Below are 22590 nucleotides of genomic sequence, written 5' to 3'. Positions count from 1 at the left end.
TTTACAGAGCTGCTGAGGTTTTTTGTAACAACAATTTGAAAATAAAACTGCCATTCCCACTTAATGATGTCGAGCTATGAAATACCCCTAAGGGCAAAACAAAGTGAGCCTGAGATATTTAGAAAATTATGTGCGTGGCAGTAAAAATCCAAATTCAAGACGCCTTCAAATCAAGTCTACTATCGTCTCAGGGAAGAAGTTCATTGAATACATTTTGACACCTATCAACTTGGAAAATATTTTACAATTACTAGTGCACAATAACTTAAGCAAAATACATTAAAGATGAAGCTTGAGAGGAAGGAAAATACTACATCAAAGTTACACGAATTGCTTCAAATCGTGGGATTAAAGAGACCTTTTTTTAAGAAAAACAAGACACAACCAAGAGCGCCAAGTTAAATACTTCCAAAGAATAGGAGAACAGTTCGAGTGAAAGCTTTTAACGACGAATAAGATATGCTTAAGTCACGAAAATCCTAAATTACCCAAATGAGGGCAGCTATATGGCCCAAGAAATAACATGCCCGATGATTGGCAGACATGTAAAACCGAGAAAGATGAGTCTTAATGCTTATGAGTAAAAATATGTTTTTTTAAATCATCATAGCTATAGGACACACCCATCTCTGAATTGGTCACATCGCTTCTAGTGATGGTACCGAACCACTATTTTTAGACTTCCTGACTGGGTCTTATACTACAGAGAAAACTTGAACCACTGACTGTTTGAGCGCTACATTTGTCAAGCAGATCTGAGAGCAAACTCATTTTAGGCTGTGAAGATTCAAAACTCAATACCTAATGTCCCATGGCTACTGCACCCACTATTAGTCTCTGGATGGCAAGATTTAACTAGTGCACCTTGTAATTGTTTTTATAGTGCCAGCAAGCTGAATTTCAAACTTATTGTACAAAAGGCATAAACATGTATAAGTCGAAGTAAATGGCGTTGTTAAACAGAGCTAATTTAATCAAGTGAAACCTCCATTATTAAGCTATTTTTTAGATACCTTTCTTCAAGAATGACAGAGACGATACATAGATAATGCCTAGTAAGACTATAGCTCTCAGCCCCATGTGTTGTAGTTTTTTTTTCTTTTTTTTCATATTACCCTTTGGAGGGTGCTAAAGGCCTAAAGCTAAACAGCAGTTCACTATCGGTTTCAAGAGTATAGCGTGCTGACATACGATGTCTGGTCACAGAACCAGACCATAGTTAAGTTTACTCGAACTGAGCAGTTCATGTTGACGTACCACATTACATAACGTACGCATCATGAGGCTCTAATACGTCAAGTCATCGACTATGAAATAAACGTCATGCTCTTGCCAGACAGCTCGGTCAGTGTGACGTATCAGTAATTTTTAAAATTTGCTACTTCTGCATTCATCAAAAAAAGTACTTTTCTGAAATTATTAATCGATTATGAATTTTGTGATTTAATTCGGCTAAGAACGACCTCCAGAGAAGCTAATGACGAACGAGGATACGGTGAGGTGCAGTGGTCGTAGTATTAGTAATTTTTTAAAAATTCTTTACTTAAACATTTATCAACTAAAGTATTTTGGAAAATTGATTATAGAATAATATGGAGTTCTGTCATTCAATTCGGTTAAGAACGACCTCCGGAGCAGCTGATGACGATTGACGATAAGTTTAGTAGTCGTAGTGAACGTCGCCATCTGGTGTGTTTACTATCTGTCTCAGCTGTCTGTCATTATCTCTTGAGTGGACAACTGGTCACGAACATTGCTCTTTACCTTCTTGAGTGTCATCTTGGATTTGCGAGTCATTTAAGCCAGAAGATGTCCAGCGTCTGTATTCTTTCATCTTGCCTGTAATTTGCTCTAAGCGAAGTACATTTTTCGCTGGCTTTGGCAGGTAAGCTAAACTCCCTGTAGGTAGGCATTGACGAGACCAGTATATTTTTGTAGCTTAGACTTGCCTGTTAATGCCGGTAGATTACAGTGGTGTAGCTGTAGATCAGAATAGGTCATGATCTGTATATGTGTTCAACTATAGAAGCAGACAGCTAGCTAACTTTCGGTAATATGACTGTAGGGCCTACTGTAGCCTAATTCCTAGTCAACAGTTAGCTAGCTAGATTTAGGCTAGCTACCTAAGTAATACCTAGCTATCATACCTACTAAATGGTCTAATATAGTATTACCTAATGGTAATTTTAAGTGCTTTGCATGAGGTACAATGAGGGCAGTAGAATAACACCCTAAGCTATGCATTTTCAGAAAACATTAAGGCCTTAAGGATTTTCCAAGTTCATTAGGCTAGCTATTTAAGGTACTAGCTAGGTACCTACTAGCCATGGGGAAGTGACATGCTTTTGAAGTGCATGAAAACTGTAAATTCCTCAGCAAATATAGCTAGTCTACATGGAAATATTTATTTGGCAGTTTTACTCTCTAGTTTCTTCAATTTAACAATGACTGCCTTGGGTGTAAGAGGTATTGAAGGAGATTGCAAGGGCTATATTTTATGGTAAAACTGAAGGCTACCTAATAGGCTATTACAGCCTGGTTCACTCCAGTCGCCTTCCGAAATATTTACTGCCTTTTGTTTATTTTCTTTATGTTTATCTTTTGTTTATGTAAAAATTATTTACCGTCTTTATGTTTATCCCAAGGGGCTGGTACTAATGTGGTGCCCATATTTTGCATCTAACTGATGATTACTGAACCAGAGGGGCGTGGTAGTAGACTTCAGTTTTACCAAATAGGTGCAAATCTTAGCTGAAAGAGCCAATTACTCAAATGGGAATGGAACAACAGATGGCTGCATACTACCTACTAACCTATGTGTGGGCCCAATGGTTTGGGGAAATAAGGATTAAAGTATTAACATTGCCAGTCAGGGCCAGTGTGCAAGGTGAAAATTTATTTATGGTGTTCTAGGTCAGATTAGGTAGTTGGTGGGATCTAGTCAGCTTGTTTCACCCAGCCAGATAAGAATGTGGTGCTTAAGGTTGAATTGGGATGCATCCTGTATTTTACTCTGACTTTTCTGGTGCTCTAGGTTTGGGTAGTTTTGGAGTGTCAAGGGGGTCAATCTCCCTCCCTCATAATGCCAGGTAAAGACTCAGTCTCCTAGGTTAAGTTGGGAAGGTTAGATCAAGATGTATCCATGTAACTGTCCTCATTATATTTTCATGCCTAATAAATTTTCTGATGCACACACAAAAATTAGAATTGGCAGTTTCATAATTTTTTGTTCACCTGCCTGACTCACGATTCATGCCTTATTAATACATTTTTCTTTTTGAAGGTGGAATAAATCTTATGTAATGAAATTAAAAAGAGTCACTGATATCATTAGAACATCATGTTATATTATTGTGTGAAACTATGTTCCATCTAGCAAAATTAATGTGAATGAAACTAGTGATAAAAAACGTTATATCACAACCACTGACATACATTACAAAGTAGATAGGAGACACCCATCATTAGTAGTATTGCATAAAGTTTATATTATCATTTCAGTATTAAGTTGTAGGTAGTTGAACAATTCCATTTGTTAGATTAAACAGGAAACATTGGAAACTTACAAAATGCTATCAAAGAAAAAAAAATTATATATAACCAATTAATAGTGTGAACCATGCGTTGTCACTTGTTTTTGATGTCGTGATGTGCGCAGAATCGAATGTCAATGTGTTTATTAACGGTCAAAGAAACATCCCCTGCTCAGCGAGAGCATTATTGCACTGCATTTGGTGTAAGTTCTTGTTAGAGAGATATCAAGAAAGCTTAATATACAAAGAGAATCATATGTAGATGAATCAAATTGTTTAGAGAATGGCAAAAGTTTAGAAAATGGGTCTAGGAGTGAAACTCCTCAAAGCATCACCACAAGAGAGCAAGACAATACAATAGTGTAAATGTTGCTGAGCAACATTCATTTGTGAATGTTGAATTCTAGCGCCTCATCATGATATTGTTGAACCAGAAATCGTGACTAGGTCTATGCCTATGACTAGTGTCTCATGAATACTTTAGATGGAGAAGGAGAGGTTTTTGAAAATACACTTGAAACCCTTGATAGGTGTCTAATGAATAAGCAAGCCTTTGATGGATGGGGAGATTCCAGTTAGGCTTACCTTTCTTATTCTGTCTTTTATCAGTGTCCAGTAAGTACCACTGATAAGGAGGGAAACAGATTCAATGATGCATGTATTTTTTCTCCTCAAAACCTAAATATGTAATACTACATTGTATTGGGAGATACTTTATTCACATTGGTTTAATCCCCTCCATCCTCCTCCTATACGGCACCACCACTCCCCTCACATCTCAGGCTATTCTGACTCTCGCTGCAAACTCCATTGTGTGACAGCCGTACTAATATAATGATTATTTTAAAATTCCCTTCACCGATAACTGAAACCATTAAAAATGCATGTTTATAGAAACATTTTTGGCTCAAAATTACTTTTTCTTTCATTCCCCAAAATATTTGTAGTATACGTACACTCATGTTGTGGGGACTTTTCAAGTTGCACAAATGGATACTAATTGGAACAGATTTGAAGGATCAGTGTATTAAACTAAGATTTTCTTTAACCAAATTTATTCCTTAATATTACAGTTCACAACTTAATCTTATTCTCTTGCTAAGCCTAGCTTTATTTTACCCGACCATTTACAAATGTAAACTTAATTCCTTAATCCTGATACATATTGACGATACTGCTTACATACTGCTTGAACTTTTGATTTTCCTCGTGTCAGCAGCACCTTCTGCAAAGAGCCTCTGGTTGCTCTTTTCCAATTCCTGAATCATTATTTCCAGCTATACTCCATCGGTGCATAGCCTGGAATCATTGACCACCCTCAGCGCGCCGCTGAGGAACCACAATCAACATGCAAAAGTCTCTCTCAGCTACCACCGTGAAGGGGAGGCCTCAGCTCTACTCATTCCCATCTACCAAACTGGAATGAAAAAGAAAGAAAGACAACCATTAATTACAAAATTTCTTCTCACCCACAAATGACAAAATTAACATAAAAACAATGATAAAAAAGGGATTTTGACGTAGGAAAAATCTATTTCTGGGCGAGGAAGCCGTGTGCGCCCAGTGAAAATGTGTCCTCTTTAGCACTATTTCTAGTAAAAATATTGCTATAGATACCAGAGAACTGCTAAATTGGACATGTCAGAAGTCTCTGACTCGCTCACCTAAATAAAAGGTGTCGTATAGAACTGGGGCGAGTGTTAAACACTACCACAGCAACCCCTCCAATTAGCCTTTTCCTCATCAAAAGACCCTGAAAACGGGAGCCGACCTATAGGTCACACCCAGCTACCCTGTTGGAGGGGACTGCGGCGTCATACTTATCGATAGCAAAGAAGCTTGGTGCACAGCAAGGGGGGGTGGGGGGGAAAAAAGGAAAAAAGGAAAAAAGGGGGGGATTTCACTGGGCGACCACGGCTTCCTCGCCCAGAAATAGATTTTTCCTACGTCAAAATCCCTTTCTGGGCTCAGCCGTGTCGCTCCGTGAAATTGTACCAGAGAAACACCAAGCTAAAGTATCCTGAAAGGAAAAAAATCATATTAATGAAATCAAAGGAAATAATAAAATAGTTTAGAATTGGAAAAAATACAATTTATTTGACAAAAATATACTATATAGCCCAAAACATGTGGCAACATTTGCAACAAGTCACATACATAATAAAATAATTAAACAGATAATTTGTATGTACGTAAAACTATACACGATTATACACTTATTCTAATAGCTAAGTCATTGCTGAGGTAGGTAAAATGTTAATGAGGCTGGCATAATTGAAAAGATTCATATGACACAAGGACGGTACTATAATGTAGCAGTAGGAGACACTGGCCTTCCTGCAGCTATTGCATGATATTTAAGATCCTCTAAAGACTTAAGGTAGTGCCTTTTGAAAACCAAGGGTGACTTCCAACCAGTATACTACTTCAGATCATCAAAGTCCATATATTTGAAGAAGTTAACAGAAGTTGCTATTGCCCGAATGTCATGCACCTTGGGGAATGACCCTGGGCTGGCTTTCTTGATAAAATTAAAATATAAAATCTGCTGCCTAATGCCTTTTAGAGATAGTGTACCACCATCTTTTCTAATGAAAAGGGGGCCTTCGGAATAGGTAGACGTCCTAGATAAATAGTCCTTAAGAGTTTTAACAGGACATAACGATGGATCCTGCGGAAGCGGGACAATCTTCCATGGAGACCACCTCATCAAGGGGTCTTCATTCTTAGCTAGAAATTGCTTATTTGGCGAAAGCAACACGTCCCCCGAGGAAAGGAACTCAATATGCGCTTCATCTCTAGATAAAGATGACAGCTCTGATATTCTGGCACCTGAAGCTAGACTCAATAAGAACAGAGTTTTACGCAAAATGGTTTGGTAATCACATTTGAAGTTGTCTGTTTCCGAGGCTAACCTAAGAACATCATTAAGAAAGAAACCATGACACTGACGACGGTCTGTGAACGGGCCGTAGACGTGCACATGCCCTTGGGATAGAGGTGAAATAAGACTCGGTTAGATTGATACCAAACCCGAGAAGAAAAATCTTTTTCAGAGCTGACTTAGTGGTTGTTATTGTTGCAGCTGCCAAGCCTTGTTCAAACAAAGACCTGAAGAAGGTTATGGCCACGTTCAATGTCATTACTTTGATATTTGATTCTCTGAGGAACGAAGACAATTTCTTAACTGCTGAGTCATACTGGCGAAGCGTAGACTCTCTCTTGTCTGACTCCAAGAACAACATGTTCTGTGGATCAATGTCGCCTTACTCTCTTACCTGCAAACTTCATGAAATCCATAAAGTTAGGGTTTTGTGAAGACCTGAGGAATCGAACACAGTCCTCGTTTGAACTTGTTGCGATAGTCTCAAGTCCGGGAGAGGGTGAGGGCGAAGACCTAGTTCCAGGAGAAGGGGAAACCAGTTGCTCTTGGGCCAGTGAGGGCTGAGAGCCACCTGACCTTCGAAAGATCTCAACTTGTGCAGCACCTTCAGGAGAAGGTTCACTGGAGGGAATAAATAGATCTTCGTCCACTGGTTCCAATCTATGCTCAGGGCGTCCGTAGCGTATGCCAGAGGGTCCAGATTGGGGGCTACGTAACAAGGCAGCTTGTGGTTTGCCTCTGTGGCAAACAGATCTACTTCTAGACCTGGTACTCTTTGGCAAACCCTCTTGAAGGATTCTTGGTCCAGTGACCATTCTGATTCCAGAGGGACCGACCGAGACAGGGCGTCTGCCACTACATTGTGGACTCCTGCCAGGTGAGTAGCCGACAGATGCCAGGTGTTCTTGGCTGCTAGAGAAAAGATTGCTATCATCACGTGGTTCACATGACTTGACTTTGAACCACCTCTGTTTATACAGTGTACTACTACTGCACTGTCGAGGACCAACCTGATATGAGTCTTCTTTGGAGGACGGAGCTTTTTTTAAAGTCAGAAACACTGCCATAGCTTCCAGAATGTTGATGTGAAGTGTTTGGAAGTGAGGTGACCAAGTTCCCTGAACTTCTCGTGCTGTGAATAACCTCCCCAACCTGTCAGCGATGCGTCCGTATGCACCACTAGGGACGGGGGAGGAAACTGCAACGGTAACTCCTTGGCTAGGTTGGCGGCCTTTGTCCATGGGCGCAGGCGTTTTCTGAGAATCAGAGGTATCCGGGCGAACTTGTCCGACACTTGGCATTTGCCTTCGAACGCCAAACTCGATTGATGTCCTTGAGCTTGGCTTTCAACAGAACGTCCGTGACTGAGGCAAACTGGAGCGAAGCCTAGGATCCTCTCCTGATTCCTTCTCGAAGTCTCTTTGCACTTTAAGAATTGTCTTGTTGCCTTGGCAATCTCCTTTCTCTTTCCTGCTGGAATGGAAAGAGTGTGAGAATCCAAGTCCCAATGAATCCCTAGCCACTGGAACTTGGACTCCGGAGTCAACCGGGACTTGGTCCTGTTGATCTTGAACCCTAAATATTCCAGGAAAGACATGACCTTGTCCGTGGCTTTCATACATTTGCCTTTGTCCATCTCCCAGATTAGCCAATCGTCTAGGTACGCCACCACCAATATACCCTGGGATCTTAGCTCCTGCACCACTGCCTCCGCCAGTTTCGTGAAAACCCTTGGTGCTATATTTAGCCCGAAGGGCATTACTTTGAAGGAGTAGGCTTCTTTCCTAAAGTTTGAAGCCGAGGAATGGTCGGAAGTGCCGAGCTATCGGGACATGATAGTAGGCGTCTGTAAGATCTATAGAGGTGGTGACGGCCCCACGGGGAAGTAAGGTCCGCACCTGAGAGATGGTCAGCATTTTGAACTTGTCGCAACGAATGTACAAGTTTAGACGGGACAAGTCTAAGATCACCCTTCTTTTGTCGGTCCCTTTCTTTGGGACGCTGAATAGGAACGACCCTGAAATTTCAAGTTCATCGTCCTGGAGATTGCTCCCTTCTGGAGAAGGTCCTTGGAGTAATCCATCAATTCCTGCGTTGGTTCCTGATAGAAGGTGATGGGGGTGGAGGAGGACCTTTGATCCCACTCCAGCCTAGGCCTCTGGATACTATGCATTTTGCCCAACTGCTGAACCCCCAACGATGACGAAAGAGGTACAGCCTGCCTCCTACCTGAGAAACTTCATTGAGATGATGAAGGCCGGGATCCTCTGCCTGACCTTGCACCTCTAGTTTCGCCTTGGGCTCTGGCTCCTCCGCGCTGGCGAAAGGATCCTCTAGCCCTGCCACCCCTAGCAACTCTGGTAAAGGGCGGGTGAAATGCCAGACTCTCATAGACCGGGAGTTAAAAGCGGGCGACACTGATTACTGTGAGGAGGCCTGTTGGTTAGACGGCGGCGAAAGGAAGACAAATTGATGCTGTTGCTGAGGCTGAGCCTTAGAAGTCGAAGGCTGGGATACCTGTTGAATTGGAACAGCTTGTAGCACAGGATGCTGTTGCGGGACTTGGAAAGGTAGGAACTTTCTTTGCCTCTTCCTAGCCCTAAAACTGGAGGAAGAAGACTCTGATTTCCTTTTGAAAGGGATTCCCCAACGCAACCTGATGCTTTGGTTAAGACGTGATGCCTCGCTCTGAACCTCGGTTACTGCTGAAGCTGGGAAGAGATCTGCACCCCAGATTGAGGAAGCTAGAAGCTTGTTGGGTTCGTGCCTGATCGTAGCCTCAGACAGAACATGCTTCCTGCAATTTCTCCTAGCAATCGCGAAGTCGTACAAGTCACATTGCATGCTTAAAAGTAACGACTTCGCAATGACCTTAAACAGCAGCTCCTGAGCGTACTCCCGAGCCGCCGTCTCTGTCATCACTAGGGAGTTAAGAGACCTTGCGAGACGTGTCTTAGCGTCAAATTCGGCTTGGATCAATGCGTCTGACAGCCTAGGAAGGCGTTCACTAAACAAGGTGATTGCACAATCTGGCTTCAGCTTGCCTACCCAGAACGTAGCTGGCAAATCCTCCCACAAATCCAAACCTCCCTACCTGGGAGTAGTAAAGATGTGGGATCTGTCTCCCTAAGCTGGGGCATGGGCTCTTCTCGAGTCACTGCCTGGAGTGTAAGTTCTGCTACCTTTGATGTAAAAGGTAAGGGTTCCCGACATCAGTTGTAAACATGGTGAAAGGACTTTTAAAAGCTGTTACTCTAGTATTTGAGCAGTCCCACTCTTCTAGGCTCCGTATCCATGTTTGCTGAGCCTGATCTCTAGAAAGGATAACAGTCTCCTTGGGGACCTTATCCTCTCTAACCAGAGCTGCCTCCGTAAGCCTAACATAGCCTATAAATGGAGGCTGTAAACCTTCGGGGAAAAACTCGAAATCCTCGAGCCTACGTGTGCCGCAACCTTCTATAGTCAACATCCCATTGACAAACGGAGCGAAGTTAGCCACCCTCCAGGGATTACCGGGGTGGAAAGGAGGGAGCGTGGACCCGTCAGGCATGCTCTGAGCTTGCATTAAGCTACTAGAAGGGGACCGAAACTGCCGACTCCTGTCTGAGACCTGCAATCAGGGAGTCCTCCCTGAGCACCTAACCTGCTAAACACTTCTTCAAACCTTGCTGCAACTGAGTTGAGTAAGCTACCAAGGCTACTGACCTGATTTAGAATATTCGTGTTGAACTGGTCTTGGTCAACGGAAGGAGAATCATCCTGTCTCTCTTGCGGTACCTTATGAGGTATCCGGTCCCTAGAAGTTAATGGAATGTTTTACTAGAAATAGTGCTAAAGAGGACACATTTTCACGGAGCGACACGGCTGAAGCCCAGAAACAAATTCTAAATCTATAGTTTAAAAAATTGCCTAACCTAATCAACCTAACAACAACAAATAATGTATAGAAAAAATCAATATTAATTTATACAAACCAAATTTTTTTTTTCTACTACATCCCCCTGACTAAATAAAGGCAATCTCATTTCCTTTTTTTTCTCTAAAACTCCCTTTTTAACTATCCCACTGTACCTGGAATTGGGACCTTGACTTCGGGTCCATGGCTCTCATACATTACCTCATGTTCACTGACTTCTTCTCCAACCACATTGGACTTATCTAGCTTTGGTTCCAAACCACTTACACCAAACTCTGGAGACTTACGTCGGCTTCAACTTCGCCAGCACTCAACATGGGTGCTATCATCTCTTCCATACTCTCATTTTTGCCACACGTTACCTCAAGCTATCCAAAATTTTCCCATTTACACTTTCAGTACTTCTGACTCCTCCTCACTCACACTCACTCCCACATTCAATCTTTCAACACTTTCAGTCATAGGGAACTTGCACATACTATATGTACCGTCTTCTTCATAACTTGGCGTTGCTTCCAATTCACCCAACTCTTGCATATCCTCGTACACATTCCTTGTACCCACCAAGTTCACTCCTTCCGCATACCACTCAAATCCTTCAAAATCAATTACATCCTCATTCTCACTCTACCAAATTTCTCAAATCTCAAATCTCAAAATTAAACAACCCATCTTGTGTACTGTGCAAAAAACGCTGTGAACGTACCCTTACTCTTTCTACACCTCTTTTAAGGGCTTTCTCTTATGTTCCACTAACACGAATTTTTTATCTCCCCAATTTACATTTTCTTCTTACCCTCTTTTTTTTCTTATTACTGTCTTTACTGTCACTTCCATACACCTCACTCATACTGTCCTTACTTTTACATAACTTCCCTGTCTTAGGGATTTTATCCTTTTCACCTTTTACCTCAGCATTCCCACTTCCCTGCCTAACACCAGCCTCAATCTTAGCCACTTCAGCCAGTTTCTTTGCCATTTCACACACTTTCCTATCCATTGCCTCCATTCTTACAAATAGCCTGCTTTCCCTTTCCTGGGTTGCGACCAACTGTTCCTGAATATTAATTACCAGGGACATCAGCCTATCAATCTTCTAGTTCAGACCTTGCTCCCCTTCACCCAACCCAACACCTTCCAAGCCTGCTCCCTCCGCCATAATATCCAATTGTGTACCTACTCTGGCCCCACATTGGACACCAAAAGGGCTTATCAAGTTAAACAAATGGAACAGGATACTAATGGGAACAGATTTGAAGGGTCAGTGAATTAAACTTAGGATTTTCCTTAACTTAATTTATTCCTTAATATGATAGTTCACAACTTAATATTAACTTATCCTTTAACTAAGCCTAACCTAATTTTAATCGACCACCTACAAATCTAAACTTAATTCCTTAATCCTAATATTGCAGCGATACTGCTTGAACTTTTGATTTTCCTCTTGTCAGCAGCACCTTCTGCAGAGAGCCTCTGGTTGTTCTTTTCCAATTCCTGAATCATTATTTCCAGCTACTCGTAGGTGCGTAGCCTGGAATTGACCTCCCTCAGCACCGCTGAGGAACCACAACCAAATGGCAAAAGTCTCTCTCAGCTACCACAGTGGAGGGTAGCTGAAGGAGAGCCTTAGCTCTACTCATTCCCAGCTACCAAAATGGAATGAAAAAGAAAAGAAAGACAACCATCAATTACAAATTTCTCTCCCCCACAAGCTCAACATAAATATAAAAACAATGATAAAACAAATCCTAAATCTATAGTTTAAAAATTGTTTAACCTAATCAACCTAACAGCAACAAAATAATATATAGAAAGAATCAATCATTAATTCATACAAACCAACTTTTTTTTCTCTACCACAGTGTAACACCCTGTATGATTGTTGCAGCTGTCAAAGAACAACCCTTGAAACGGTAGTAGGTTGTTATTGTAAAAATATCTGAGATAGACTTAAACAAGAAAGGCATCTTTCATATTTACTATTCTTTCAGCCACTTATGATATGCTTACGATAGTAGGCCTAGGCATACATGTGAAACTAATTTGTTCCTATGCGATATACATAGAATTGGTCCTTTACTATAGGAATTACTGAAGGCGTAGCCTGGACACAGCCGCTGAATTCTTTAACAAGGCGGTTTGGTAGTTAACTACCGGTCCGGTCGTTGGTAGTCCCTCTGACCGGACGTAAACATTGTTATTTTCTTTCGGCCGTCACTGCGGATAGACGTGTTCTCCACCACTCTCTGCCTGACTGTTTACTGCTGTTTTCTTTCAATCCTGGTGGGATTTTTCTTTCTTATTTCTTTATAATTTATGATTATTTTTGTGATAATGTATTTGTGATATACTGAATCATGCAAACCATGAATTGCAACAGCTTGTGCCCCCTCCCCCTGGGCACTGCCCAGGTAGAGGGTAGGAGGTGTGGCAATTTCCATGTTTTGTGTGTGCGGAATGTTTCCATTTGGTCTATGATACAGTGGGGGAAGTTTGCAGAGAGGAGGAAAGACGTTATAAAGGCTATCTGTGATGGGGCAAGACACCTCCCACCACACAGGTATTAACCTCACCTTTTCCTTTGTATTTACCTCTCTCCTGGCAATTGTCCCGTACTCGCTGTCGCCCCTTCGGGAGAGGCTCATCTTCTTCTGCCCCTTCCAATGAGTTGGAGAGGGAAAAAGAAGTGGGGGCTGTAGTTTCAGACCTTGGGATCGCTCCTTTAGGGCCTCCCCACGCTTCAAAGGTATACATGGAACAAGGGGTGACCCCCTTTATCAATATCTGAACTTTTTACTCTCGCAGCTGAGGTGTCAGACTTAGAACTAGCGCAGACTTCTTTGGGAATGGCTATCAGTCCAGGGTTGCTGTTACACCTAAATAGAGGTACCAGCAGCACAACTGGTCTGGTCTCGTCACCTGACAACTGTATCGCTTGCAGTAGTATGGGGACTAGACCATACCTACAGCCTATCACTTGGCAGCTCCTTTCCCTGCATTGCCTCCCCTTTCTGGTTTTGATGTGGCACCTCTACCTGTCCCAAGGCCTCCAGGCATTTCCGCTTGTTCCTGCATCTGTACCTGTACCTGCTTCTACTCCAGTCCTGGACCTGCCCATGTACTAGCTCCTAGACCTGATGAGTCGTCTGCCGCCCCGTGGTGGGGGGATGCCTGACAACTCTACTGTGGAAGCTGTCGAAGAGGAAGGTGAAGAAGAAGAATCCAAGAAAGTGTTGTTGTCTTCAGCTTCATCTTTGTCTTTGTCATCATCATCATCACCTACCACCTCCTAACCTTCCCCCTTCAGAACTTCACGGCATACAAAGAGGAGGGTAGCTTCTCCGCCCCCGAAGAAGTCTCGTTTCAAGACTTCTAAGTGTCTGCCTCCTCGCTTTGGGGAGGAAGCAGTTGGCTCTCTTGCTGGCCCTCCTGCTTCCTCAGAAGTGGGGACTGAGATGTTGTTCCCAGGGACCAGGGTCTCAGGAGCCTCTGGAGCTTGAACCAAGGTTCATTCTCCAGCCTCTGCTCCTAAGGGTGCTGCTTGAGGGACAGGGACCATGTTGGAGTCTCATTTGCGAGAATCTCTGAATGTATGACCACCTATAGAGGATGTACATATACAGTCAAGGAAGGGGAGTTCTCTCCTCCCCATGGCAGTGGCACGGGGCGAGAGTAGGGACTGAGCATGGCTCAGACCCACCTGTGAAGACCAAGCTTAGTTCTTCTACAGGAGCCAGGATCAATGTCGCTGTTTGTAATGGTAATTGCTGTATAGCAAAGAAAGATAAAGGAAAGGAAAACGCATCTTCGAGAAGTTCTGCAGCAAGGAAGCTTTCGCCTGTGTTGGAGGCGCCTGTTCTCGCGGTTGTTCTGGAATCGTCGGGCGTGTTGTGGAGGCGCAACACACGCCTAAGTGTCGGGAGAAACGTAGCGAAATATGATGCAACATTCCGTCGAGAGTCTTCTAAGAAGTTCTTGTAATCTCGGGAGTCTGTGACGTTCGCCGTAGGCTCCGCCCCCAGAATGCCGTATAAATACGACGGACGAAGTAGGAGAAAGTAGAGATCATCAGTCAGTCACAGAGTAAGAGATCATCAGTTAGTCACACAGTAAGGGATCATCAGTAAGAGCCACAGATCAGATTATCAGTGAGAGATCAGCAGCAGAGATCATCAGAGAGAGAGATAAGAGAAGGAAACGACGAAGGATCAGAGAGAAGAAGGCGCTCGAGAATTGATCGAATTCTGGTCAAGTTGTCTTCAGGAGTGGACGACCGAGTTATTTCGACGTTGAGCAAAACTTCAGAGAAGAAACGTTCTGCTAGGGGTTTTGGGGAGTTCCTGCCCTTCAAGTATCAAGAGTAGACATTATTTTCTGCAATACGGAGGCAAGAAGGCATCTACCATTAGAGTTCTCCTTTTGTGAAGCCATCGCTTCGAGTTGCAAAACTGGTCGGCAAGTACTTTCATTACCTCACTGTTCCCCCAGTTCGTGCAGTGTAAGATTTTACCTTTTTTTATGTAAATAGGAGACACCATTTTGCATTTATCTTTGTTAGTAAGCTTGTAAATAAACCTTTGTTGTGTTAGTGTTTCTTTCTATATTCATATCCCCAGTTTCAGCTGTTGGTGTTGAATTCTTTTTGTTTATCATAATATCAACCTGAAGCGGACCTCTCTCTCAGAGGCTGTAACACTGTTCTTCGGAATAAGGCACCTGGAGAAACTAAGATGAGGTCCCCTGCACAGTCCTCTTTGCATGAGTTTTCGACCTCGAAGAGGCTGGGGTGCGTTGTGAGGACGATGCATGGCCTCACCTGGTAGGGAGCCACGTTCTTGGCTAGTAGCACTGCTGCTTGCAGAGGCGCTGCTCCACCAGTGCTGTTACCAGTCCTGCTACTGGCGCTGCTACAGCATGGCAAGAATCGCTGCATTCTCCTCAAGGAAAGCCTCTCGTTCAGGCATTGCGTTCTTCTAGATCCACACCCCTGTCACCATTGGTGCAAGAGTGTGGCTCACTCCCCCGGCAGCAGGGCTGCAAGGAGGATTGAGAGCATCCAATCCTCCTCTCCTATTCCCTTTACCTCCTCGGGGCTACACCGGGAGGGGCAAGGCAAATAGTAGGAATCCTTTGGAGTGCTCTCCTCGGAATTTAACCTTGGGGCCCTATGTCCCTGGAGGGGTTTCAGGACCTCACCAAACATACGCCCACTTCATTGAGGAAGAATCTAATGGATCTGGTGAGGCTCTCCCTCATGGGAGAGTTGATCGGGAAGACCACGTTACCTGGGTCCCGGTCTGTCACTGCAACACCTGATGAGTGAGAGAGTATCTCTCAATAGGAAGCAGCAACACTGGAGGCTACCGCAATGGCAGCTCTTCAAGCTGTCTCCTGGCTAGACTTGCGGTCCTTCACAGTGTCTAGACTTGCTGCTTCCTCTGGAGACTTAGTCCTGGGGAAGACTCAGCTTTCGGGAGACTGTGCCAGTCTGGAGGTAGGGCTTTCCTACTGGACACCAGACGGCTAACCTGTGGGCAAACCTAATTCTCAAGAGACAAGATGCTGTCCTCTCGAGTTACAAGGTCCCTTCACCTGAAGTCCGTATTGGTTTTAATGAATGGACCCCTGGTGGATTCCACCTCTGTCTTAACAGATGAGAAGTAGATGCTACGATAGCCAAGCACAGGGAAAATCTCTTGCTGGTTCTCCCGCTTCTTTGGAAGTGGGAACCAAGACACTGTCTCTGGGAACCAAGGTCTCAAAGGCTTCTGGAGCTCGAGCCAAGATTTGTTCTCCAACCTCTGCTCCCAAGAGCACTATGCTCGAGGGACAAGGACCATATCAAAGTCTCATTCGCAAGCATTTCCGAATGTACAACCATCTAAGGAGGACGTACGTCCACAGTCAATGAAGGGGAGTCTCTCCTTGCCATGGCAGTTGCACGGGGCGAGAACAGGGACCAAGCCATGGCTCGGACCCACCTGTCAAGACCAAGATTAGTTCCTCTAGAAGAGGATTCGGCCTCGAAGAGGGCTGGGATGCGTCAAGGTGCTGACAGCATCACTGGTAGCCACAACTGGTAGCCAAGACACTACTAGCCACATCGCTGCTGGCAATGGCACTGCTACAGCAAGGTGAGAACCTCTACATGTACCTCAGGAAAGTGCCTTGCCAAGGCGATCATGCTCTTCTAGATCCACAGCAGCACTGTTAGGGGGAAGGAAGAATCCATCTTCCTCTCCTATTCCCTCTACTTCCTCAGAGACGGTCTACCAGTTCAGAACGCACTGTTTCAGACTCTCGACCGCTCTCCAGGTTTTCACAAAAATATTCAACCTGGTCTCAGCTTGAGTGCATTCACACAGGATACGTCTATTGAAGTACTATCTCAACGATTGGCTGGTCCCGGTGAACTCCCGTTCACTGTTGATACAGGACAGTTTTGCCGGGATCTGAGAGATCCTGATAAATCATGAGAAGTCCGATTTCGAGCCCAAGCAGAGGACGTGATACCTGGGCATGCTGATAGACAAGAGTTCCCCTGGAACTCTTGTACCAGCATGTTCAGGGAGGCAGTGTGGCAGTTCCCGTCTCAACAATAACAGCCTGCTCGGCTCTGGCTGGTGGTGATAGATCATCTGTCGTCTCTGAAGAATCGGATGCATCAACCGAGGATGGTGCACACACCTGGAGGAGTTGCGGACTGCAGGGGTGCGGGAACTTCACGACAAGCACCTTCACATCAACGTCCTGAAACTCTAGGCAGCCTTCCTGGTTCTCCAAGAGTTTTGGGAACGTGTGATAGGTCACTGTGGCGTTGATGATCAATGACGCTGCAGTAGTGGCACCCGTCAATAAGCAAGAGGGACTCACCTCTCTCGAGCTTCATCAGTTGACAGTGCAGGTGCACAAGTGGGCTACAACAAACTTGATAGAGCTGTCATCCAGATACATTCCATGCAAGAGGAATGTAATGACAGAGAAGCTCAGCTGCCAGAATTAGGTGGTAGGGACCGAGTGGTCTCTTCACCCAAGCGTGGCAGAAAGGTTGTTTAGCCCTTGGGGATGTCCAGTCATAGACTTGCTTGCCACCCCAGTTCAACAGGAAGCTAAAGACCTATTCTGTTGTTCCGGATCCATGGGCGGCAGTAGAGGAAGCGTTCCAACATCATGGGACAACCTCAAAGTTTATGCTTTTCCCTTGTTCTACCTGATTTGAGCAATGATTGGTAGGGCAGTGATCACCCCAAATCTTGGAGGATTCTGGTGGCACTCAAGTGGCCTCAGGCCGTTTAATATCCCGACCTTCTAGTTCTTCTCTCCAAGACACAGAGATTCCCCCTTGGGAGAACCTGCTGTGCCAGACACAGGGTAAACTGTACCATGTTGTTCCTGTGTCTTCACGGCTGGAGTATATCCACCACCATCTCTTGCGAGTGAGACTATTTCTGTTTAGAGCAGACAAAGATGGCAGGATACCTCAGATGGCCCTCTGCAATATACCAGGAAAGTGGGCCGTCTTCTGTGGTTGGTGCCGTAGACAGGGTATCTCTCTGGTCTGAGCCACTCTTCAACAGGTTGTGGATTTCCTTGTCTCCCTTCACCAAGAGAAGCTCTCTCCCATCTCAGCTGTAAAGACTACAGAGCTGCACTGGCCCTAGTCTTGAAGCTGAAGGGTATTGATATCTCATCTTTTTGAGCTATCATTACCCATAGGAGCTTCGAGAGGTCTTGCCCACCCATGGAACTAAGACCTCCTGAGTGGGATGTGAATCTTGCGTTGCGGAGCCTGACTAGCACCCAGTACGGCCCCTTTTGAGAGTACTCAGACAGGGATCTGACCCTTAAGACAGTCTTTCTGCTTGCCCTGGCATTGGCAGAGAGAGTTGGCAAACTTGCATGGTCTTTCTTATGATGTAATAGTGGATAGGGATCGGTTACGCTCGACTTTGTCCTGAACTTCAAAGCAAAGAATCAGAATCCATCGGTCCCTGACACCAGATTCGAGTCCTTCACCATCCTATCCCTGAGTGACTTCGCTGATGATGATAGCTTCGAGAGACGATCAGGAAGCCATACTCTGCTGCTGCTGACGACGGTAAACTTCATCTGATGAGTTCATGAGGTCTGGCATTGCCCCATTCTCTCAAAATCCATAGAATCTGCCGGTTCATTAGGCATGGGTCTGGGCACACCAGACTACCTTCTCTTATTACCTTCGGGATATTACCCACAGGTCCTTGGACACTTTTCCTTGGGACCATTGGTGGCTGCTCAACAGGTTGTGTAACTTACCCAACTCCGTAACTGGACAGTATTGCATCTCGCCTCCAATTGTACGGTATGATTGAGCATGACTGTGGAGTGACTGGCTCCCCTTTCATCTCTTCCATCTTAGAGTAACCTATCTATTTTCTTTGATTAGTTAATAGAAAATAATATCTGTCCCTTCCCTTCGCAAGGCAGGGAAGAGTGACCTGGACATAAGACAAACTCATAATTTGAGGGTGGCACATATTCTCTCCCTTATGAGTAAACCCAGAAGGCTGACTATGATCTTGCAGTTTTTTAACTGCGATCAGAAGTCAGTGGCTGGATTTCCTTCCTTGCTCTTACGACCAGGAAGGAATTCTCAGGTCGGCCTAACCCCAGTCGGTTCACTGGAGATCACTCAGATTCCACCCACCAATCAGTGAGTCTTCCTATAGTAAAGGACTGAGGGTTTGTATATCGCCTAGGAACAAATCACAATTTTTAAAAGTAAATTGTATTTTTTCCTAGGTATACAAACCTGAGGTCCTTTTACACTAACTGCCCACCTCATGCCACCCCTCAATCTGCTACCTGGGCCAAAAGCAAATTGTAATGTTCATGTCTGGTGGAGGGACTACCAACGGCAGTTAACTACTGAACTGCCTTGTTAAAGAGTTCAATGGTTGTGTCCAGGCTATACCTTGAGTAATTCCTATCGTAAAGGACCTCAGGTTTGTATAACTAGGGAAAATACAATTTACTTTCCAAAATTGTGATTTTAATTAATTTCTGTTTAGGTGAAATTAATACTTACAGAAATATTAACACAAAAAAAGCTTTTATGAAAGTAAGGCTTTCCTAATGTATTCATCAGCTTTGACTCCCACAGCTTTCCAACGTGTCCAGATTAAAAGCATATATGCAAGGAATTACCTAGATAAATAAAGACTATATTATATTAGTTTGACTTTTTATGATTTTTTTACTTGAGATAACTAGGTCTGAGTAAATTATGTTAGCAGTTATGAAAAAGGTAAAAAAAGAGAACATGGCCAATAAAAAAAAAAAAAAAAAAAGAATAATGGGAATAGGGGAATCAAATAAAACAGATTAATACAGATATATTGTCAATTTAAATATTCAAGTTACGTACCCAAGAGAGTATACTGCTGAAAATAGACCTAGGCTAATAAGGTGTCAAAATCAGAAATCAAATTTAGGCTCACTAAATCTGTTATGCAAATTATTTATTGATCAAAGGACACAAAATTAGTTTAATTGCACTTTGTTGTTGAAGAATATTGACGGGCTTAATGTATTATTTATCAGCTGTAGGTGATGAACTGACGACACCGTGGTACAGTACGATACATTGAGTCAGACTCAGCGGCACCTGCATATGGCAATATTTCCATAATGAACAATGAATTAAGAAACTACGCTAGTTCTTTGTGGGTCTACTGTAGTACTTATCATTGATATGCTTGAATTATGTACTATTTTACTTATTATATTGTGATTTAAGTTTGTCCCTACACGTTATACAAACCCTCGGTCCTTTACATTAGTAATTACTTTCAGCGTAGGCTGAAATTCGGCCGTTGAAGTTTAAACAAGGTAGTTAGGTAGTAACTACTGGCCGCTAGTCGGGAGTCCCACCTGACTGGATGTAAACATTCCACTTTGCTTTTGATCACCGTGGTGATCAGATGTGCTTTTTCGCTCTGCCCATTGTGCTGTTGATGTTTCCCCCTTCCTTGTGAGATCTTTCCCTTTTTTTCGGTTGTGTGCATTTTGTGTGTGGTTTGTCTGTTCAGTATTTTGGAATTGCAACATGCAGACCGTTAACTTGGATAAGTCTAAGCGTCCCTCCTCCCAACACGTATGCCTGGGAATTGGAGGTAAGAAGTGTGGGAGCTTTAGGTTTTCCTTAGAGATTGATCCTCATGCCCTACAGTGTAAAATGCCAGGGACCATGAGTATAATACTAAAGTCAGACATGTAGGGTATGTGCCTCATGGTCATCTGACCAGTGGAGCAGGTATGAGGGGAGGAAGCAGTCTCAGGGTAAGGCATCTAGGGCTTTGTGTGAGGGCTACATGCCCCTGACGACTCCTGTGTTGTCCGATCTTTCATTGTCGTTTCTCCCTCCTCGTAAGATTCCTTGCATTGCTGTTTCCCTTCAGTGGGCATCTCTCCTTCCACTTCTTTGCTTGATTCGTCGTGCAAAGAAGAGGGGAGGGGGGGGGGGCAGGTGGTAGGGACTTGTTGTATTCAGGAGCTTTGGCTCACTTCGAAGGGGATTCTTCCCCTTCTGAGCAAGTAGAGACTCTTTCCTATAGCCTGAACTTTGCTTCTCCAGGTATAGCAGCTTCAAACAGTTGGGGACATGCAGCAGGCATGGGTTTACACTGGGGTTACCTGGTATACCATCTCTTCAGGGGCTTGTGGCACACTTCTTCGTCTGCCCCTGTGACACATGGCAGTGACGGTGACTACAACCACTGCTTCTGTACAAGGGTATATGGCACCACCCCATCTGGTTATACCTAGCACATCACCAGTGACCCTTTCTGTGATGGTGTCTACTAGACCACATCCTCCAAAAGTAGATACATTTCTACCTCCTCCTTCAGGTTACGCTGTGTTGTCTCTCCCAGACCATTATATTCCTGAGTCTTCCAGGGTCCCATGTCCCTTGGATCTTCCTCCAGTAGCCTTCCAGCCTTTATCATATGTGTCTATGCCTGCTGCTGTCCCAGTCCCTGACTGTGTTGCTGCTGCTCCGGCAGCTGCTGCTCCATTGCCTGTCGCCCTTGGGCCTGCTGCTAGCTTTTCCCCTGCTGTGCAGGAAAACCCTGCTATACCTCAGGGGAGCATTTCTCCAGGGCAAGAACACTCTCCTAGACCTGTGGAACCGATCACCACCGCAGGTTGATGATCATTCGCAGCTCACTTCCTCTGTTGGTTCTGCTAGCAGAGTGAGTGGGAGTGTCCAATCTTCCTCACTTGTCCTTTCAACTTCCTGGGGTTACACCAGGTGGGGTGAGGCAACCAGAGAGAATGCTTGGGAAGGGTCTCACTAGGTTTGGCCACAAGAGCATACATGCCTGGCACAGTCTTAGGACCCAAGAGGTCATATACTTGAGTGGTTCAGGAAGGTCCTAGGGGTCTGGAGAGGTTCTTCCAGCTGCAGGAGAATGTTTCAGGAGAAATGCATCCTAGAAGGACTTGAGGGTCCTTCCTCTCTGGCTGCGGACACCCCCAAGATTCAGAGGATGTTTGCTGAGGTCATCACGCTGATTTGTCAGCACAATAACTTAGTGGAAGGAGCCATGGCTGTGTCCACTGACTGCCCCTTGCAGTTAGAGATGTTCTGGGGTCACAAGAAGGAAGCCAGGGCCTCTACGGGCTTGCCTTGGTCCTCCTTGTCCGAAGGTGTATTATTCAGGTGAATAATCTTGTCTCAGTACAAAAATTCACCCAAGGCTAACCATTCAGACAAGTTACTTTCCCCTCCTCTATCCTCACAGAAGCACTTTTATACACCCTCAGAGGGATCTCCTCTGACCAAACGGGTAGAGCCAGAGCTGGTTTGTCTAACTCCTGGCTTGGCGCAGCATCAACATCTTGCGGAGAACATTAGGTTCACTCAACAAGAGGCAGCGAACCTGGAAGCTACCACTATGGCAGCCTTCCAAGTGGTCTCCTGGTTAGATCTGTGGTCACTAGCAGTATCCAAGGTCGCTGCTTCTTCAGGGGCTATTGTCCCCGGAAGACTCGGCTTGCGGGAGACTTTGTCAGTCTGGAGATAGTAGAGCAATCACCTACCTGGTCCACCAGACTGTGAACCCTGGTACTCAGGAGGAGGAAACTATCCTGAATCGTGTTGCCTAGAGAGATGGTAGACACTGTGGTTGACAAGAGGAGAACTGAAGACAGTGGCTGTCTTGTACACCAGGCAGTTGCAAAGACCTCAGGACCTTGAGATATTACCTTCAAAG

At 44.4% G+C, this 22590-nt stretch overlaps 1 long non-coding RNA gene across 1 annotated transcript in view; it reads left to right on the top strand.

Moving 5' to 3' along the window:
- Positions 1-1156: 1156 nt before the first annotated feature.
- The window catches only part of LOC135210529 (uncharacterized), a 45945-nt gene continuing 24511 nt past the window's right edge, over positions 1157-22590 (top strand). Inside the window, exon 1 of the long non-coding RNA XR_010313529.1 lies at positions 1157-1885. This is a non-coding gene — a long non-coding RNA (uncharacterized LOC135210529). The remainder of the gene's footprint in view (positions 1886-22590) is intronic.

The sequence above is a fragment of the Macrobrachium nipponense genome, chromosome 39 (genome assembly GCF_015104395.2).
Source record: "Macrobrachium nipponense isolate FS-2020 chromosome 39, ASM1510439v2, whole genome shotgun sequence".
In the NCBI taxonomy this organism is placed as follows: Eukaryota; Metazoa; Arthropoda; class Malacostraca; order Decapoda; family Palaemonidae; genus Macrobrachium; species Macrobrachium nipponense.
The sequence above is the reverse complement of the archived record's forward strand: the minus strand, read 5'-3'. Positions and strand labels throughout refer to the sequence as shown.